We start from the raw sequence: 5,665 nt of genomic DNA, 5'->3' as shown, positions 1-5,665 counted from the left end.
TCAATCAGCGGGTGGAAAAATTGGAAGAGGCGGTCACAAATTTAGAAACCAGGGTTACAGATTTAGTAGCACAGGCAGTCGAAAAATGGGTTGGAGCTATGAAACACTCCTTGGTGGAATTGTTAATTAAGGGTCAGAATGAGACTGCAAAGAAACAGTATAATGAAATGGAGGCTATCGTTACCCGGTTAGAGGGACGAATTTCTCGCTCGCGAGAACATCAAGAATCTATGTTGTTTTCAATTAAGAATGAAAATGAGCATTTTATCTCAGAGGTATGATCCACTCTCACTAATTTCCAACCTCTTCGTACTCCGTCGTCAGAAATGGTCGAGGGTAGTGTAAACCAAGGTGATTCAGTAGTGCGAGGCATTTGTCATACACCAAAAAAAGGGGGTAACACAGAGGTGCTGTTTGGTAGCCCGTCAATGGAACGACCGCAGTTTGGGGGAGGTGGGTCTGGTGGGGGACCTGAGCATTGGAGGTACCGGAAGCTAAATATGCCCTTGCTTGAGGATTCCGACCAGGATGGTTGGCTGCTAAGGGTCGACCAGTATTTCAATTTTTACCGTTTAACTGAGAAGGAGCATTTGGAGGCGGTGGTAGTGGCACTCGAAGAAGATGCGCTTCGGTGGTATCAATGGGAACATAAGCGCCACCCTATTCGGCATTGGGAGGATTTAAAGATGTTTATTCTAAGGCAATTTCGCACTTCCTCGGGTGGCTCACTATATGAGCAGTGGTTGGCGATGTCTCAATGCACTAGTGTTGCGGATTACCGTCGTAAATTTAAAGAGACGGCAACTCCTTTGGACAAGGTTCCGGAGAGTATTCTACAAGGCCAATTCTTGAATGGCCTTTAGGAGGAAGTAAGGGCTGAGGTTCGTCTCTTAAATCCTCTGAGCCTAGAACAGGCCATGGACTTAGCCTTAAGGGTGGAGGAACAAAATTCCGTAACTGGACCCAAGAAGGGTGAGGTTAGTATGTACAAGTCAGGTTCCTATTCGATGTCATACAAAGACCCGAGTCAGGCAGGTTCATCTGTTTACAGCCCACAACAACAGAGCCCAACCTCAATTCGTAGTTGGGCATCCCAGGCAGGGGAGTCACAAGCCTCAATCAACTCTCCCAAATATTCTGGTATGCCACCTGCTAAAGCAATGAGTGAGATGCGACGCTTAACTGACAGAGAGTTACAGGAGAAGAGGGCCAGGGGATTATTCTTTTTGCCATTATTTACAACAATCACTGAAAGATGAAAGATGGAAAAATGAATATGAGTACAGCAATGATTGTGGTTGTATTAGTAATATGTGTGTGTGCAGGAAGTGTTGTTTCTGAAGATGAATGTTGTCACCGAATGTCAAGTCATTTGTTGCGGAGAAGGGCAAGGGCCACCAAGTATGATTTGCTTCATACAATGTATTAAAAGTTGCCCTGCGGGCTGTGACCCTTCCTGTTGCTTTTACGAGACTTGCGGTATGTCTCTCGCTCTCTCTCTAATATTACGTACGTATACCGTGATTTTTCGATTTATGGTTTCGCTAATGTTTATGTATAACATAATGTTGCAAGAAATTATGTATTTTCAAATTACGGTGTTTATAAGTTATAAGTTTGTTGGTGTTCGCAGATAGTGAGGAGAAGGTGATGGCTAAAAAGTCAAAGATGATGGCTAAAAAGTCAAAGACTTGAAGAGCGTTGAGGAAATTTTGTGTACTTAATTTTTGTTGAGACGTACGAGATATGTAGTTGGAAGAATTGTCTGTCAGTGTTGATTTTATTCGAATAAATATTTATTTTTGCTTTTTAAAAGAATGAAATTCATATTAGTAAATAAGCTAATTATTTTTATAGTTAAATTAATGCTGAGTCGAATTTAAACCTTTTTTTAGAAAATAATTGTTCTTGACCTCTTTTAGGAACCCTTTATTAGTTAGTACAAATAAGCTAATCTATATAAAAGAATGTAACGGTATATGTATCTTTTTCAAACATTTGTCTATTTTATGGCAAACTTATAATTTTTCGGTATGTAAAACATACGTGTAGCTTATGTGGTCAAAAATATAGTTTTCTATTAAAAAAATACCTTTATTTATTATTATTTGTTCAAATAGAGATATCATAAAAAACATAACTCTTACGTTCACTATTCATTGCGGACACGATTCAAACACAGAAAAAAATGATAAAAATAACCAATTTTTTAAAATTAAAAATTAATCAAAATAATTATTCTCAAAAAATGGTTAATAACCGATCGAATACTACATTCCCAAAATTTATATAAGATATTCGGGGTATTTCTTATATGATTATTTTTACTGATTTTAAATAAAAAATAGGCTAAACATGTCTTTCACCCACCACCCATAAACATAAACATGGTCTCTATGTCATGTACAAGCTATATAAGTCTTCATCTCTCAGACGAAGTTTCAGAGCTTTTCAACGTTGAACGTAAGGTACAATTTATATGCAATATATATTTTGATTGTTTTTGTTTTTGTTTATTACTTTATACGACTTTAATCTTAGTAGATTTAATGTTGCTGTGATTTTTGTTTTGTGTGTTTGTGGTATAAAGGCTCTACATGTGTTTTTCTTAGTAATATAGTCACCGGCCAATTGACTTTGCATGTGTTCTGTGTGATAAAAGTCTTCCAAGCATACGGAACTAGTGTAAAAATCATGTCGTAAAAGGCCTAATGTGTTGTAATGACATCATCTCATTTTTTTTTCATTTTTAAGAATTAAGAACTAAGAATCAAGACTCTGGATTATTTTTTGTTATATATGGACCATTGATTACATACGCCAGAAAACACCAGAAGGGTGAAGAGGTCAATTTGAAGGGTAAAATATAGATTGGTATAAAAACGTACAGGACAATAAGGGAAAAAAGACAATTATAGAGTGGATCAAAAGGAAAGGGGAAAGGAAGGGAGGGTTATGCTGAATATTATCTTTTTTTCTTAAACCGGGAGAGAGCTGCCCTCTCGAAAGGCAGTACTATTTTAATTTCACCGTCTTTTTATTATAAGATCTGTGTTTTATTTTCAATCTAGAGCATAGTTCATCACAAAGTGGTATCAGAGCATCGATCTATGGCACCAACTACGCCTACCGTCATTCAGCAGGTGGAAAAATTGGAAGAGGTGGTCACAAATTTAGAAACCAGGGTTACAGATTTAGTAGCACAGGTAGTCGAAAAATGGGTTGGAGCTATGAAACACTCCTTGGTGGAATTGTTAATTAAGGGTCAGAATGAGACTGTAAAGAAACAGTATAATGAAATGGAGGCTATCGTTACCCGGTTAGAGGGACGAATTTCTCGCTCGCGAGAACATCAAGAATCTATGTTGTTTTCAATTAAGAATGAAAATGAGCATTTTATCTCAGAGGTATGATCCACTCTCACTAATTTCCAACCTCTTCGTACTCCGTCGTCAGAAATGGTCGAGGGTAGTGTAAACCAAGGTGATTCAGTAGTGCGAGGCATTTGTCATACACCAAACAAAGGGGGTAACACAGAGGTGCTGTTTGGTAGCCCGTCAATGGAACGACCGCAGTTTGTGAGAGGTGGGTCTGGTGGGGGACCCGAGCATTGGAGGTACCGGAAGCTAAATATGCCCTTGTTTGAGGATTCCGACCAGGATGGTTGGCTGCTAAGGGTCGACCGGTATTTCAATTTTTACCGTTTAACTGAGAAGGAGCATTTGGAGGCGGTGGTAGTGGCACTCGAAGAAGATGCGCTTCGGTGGTATCAATGGGAACATAAGCGCCACCCTATTCGGCATTGGGAGGATTTGAAGATGTTTATTCTAAGGTAATTTCGCACTTCCTCGGGTGGCTCACTATATGAGCAGTGGTTGGCGACGTCTCAATGCACTAGTGTTGCGGATTACCGTCGTAAATTTAATGAGACGGCAACTCCTTTGGACAAGGTTCCGGAGAGTATTCTACAAGGCCAATTCTTGAATAGCCTTTAGGAGGAAGTAAGGGCTGAGGTTCGTCTCCTAAATCCTCTGAGCCTAGAACAGGCCATGGACTTAGCCTTAAGGGTGGAGGAACGAAATTCCGTAACTGGACCCAAGAAGGGTGAGGTTAGTATGTACAAGTCAGGTTCCTATTCGATGTCATACAAAGGCCCGAGTCAGGCAGGTTCATCTGTTTACAGCCCACAACAACAGAGCCCAACCTCAATTCGTAGTTGGGCATCCCAGGCAGGGGAGTCACAAGCCTCAATCAACTCTCCCAAATATTCTGGTATGCCACCTGCTAAAGCAATGAGTGAGATGCGACGCTTAACTGATAGAGAGTTACAGGAGAAGAGGGCCAGAGGATTATGCTTCAAGTGCGATGAAAAATGTGGTGTAGGTCACAGGTGCAAGAAATGTGAGTTAAGTGTATTGCTCATGGATGAAGAAGAAGAAGAAGGCTTGGATTGCGGCCATAGTGAAGCACCAGTGTCTCCCACATATGACCCAACCACTGAGGTACATATTCATCCCGAAGTCTCATTAAATTCAGTTATTGGTTTGTCGAACCCCAAAATAATGAATTTACGGGGTACGATTTGGGGTCATGGGTGGTGGTCATGTTTGACCCCGTAGCAACACACAATTGGCCAATGTTGAAGAATTAGGCCTATCGGTGTCAGAGTGTGGCGGGTTTGGAGTAGGTTTAGGTAATGAGGAGTCAATAAAGGGTGCAAGACTATGCAGGGGTGTGGCTTTGAAACTGGAGGGGGATGTGAAAGTCCGGGATGTTTTTTTGCCAATAATATTGGGGAATACGGATGTGATATTAGGTGTTCAATGGTTAGAAACTTTTGGAAATGTAGATTGCAACTGGAAAATGCAAGTGATGCAATACGAAGCTAGTGGAAGAACTGTAATGCTGGTTGGGGACCCATCTTTGGTGCATTCCCAGATCTCTCTCAAAGCCATGCTTAAAGCCATTCAAAAAACTAGTAATGGTTATTGTGTTGAGTTGAATCAGGTCGAAACACATGATACTAAACAAATCGTAGCAAGCAAGGAACAACACCAGTTAGAAGAAATGGTACCCATAGTTCCGGAATTTTTGGCATCCACTATTGAGAAGTACACTTCTGTATTTACCGTCCCGGTTGGCCTACCTCCGTCAAGGGGGCACAGACATGTAATTAATTTGAGGGAAGGATCAAATCCAGTCGGTGTCTGCCCATACCGATATCCACAATGCCAAAAAAATGAAATAGGGAGACTGATTAAAGAGATGTTAATGAATAATGGCTGGGATTATCAAACCATCTACGAGCTCCAACTCGAGTCCGATCCTCTTGGTTAAGAAACGAGATGGCTCATGATATTTTTGTGTTGATTATAGAGTTTTGAACAAGGAGATGATCCCGGATAAATATCCCATTCCGGTGATTGATGAATTATTGGATGAATTACATGGGGCGCGGGTTTTTTCAAAGTTAGATTTAAAGGCGGGGTATCATCAAATTCTAGTTCGCCCTCAAGATACCCATAAAACCGCTTTTAGAACTCATGACATCCATTATGAGTTCTTGGTTATGCCTTTCGGGTTGATGAACGCGCCGTCTACTTTTCAATCTCTCATGAATAATGTCTTTCGACCTTTCCTTTGTAAGTTTGTGCTTGTGTTTTTT

This window comes from Apium graveolens, chromosome 9, assembly GCF_009905375.1.
Source record: "Apium graveolens cultivar Ventura chromosome 9, ASM990537v1, whole genome shotgun sequence".
Classification (NCBI taxonomy): Eukaryota; Viridiplantae; Streptophyta; class Magnoliopsida; order Apiales; family Apiaceae; genus Apium; species Apium graveolens.
The sequence above is the reverse complement of the archived record's forward strand: the minus strand, read 5'-3'. Positions refer to the sequence as shown.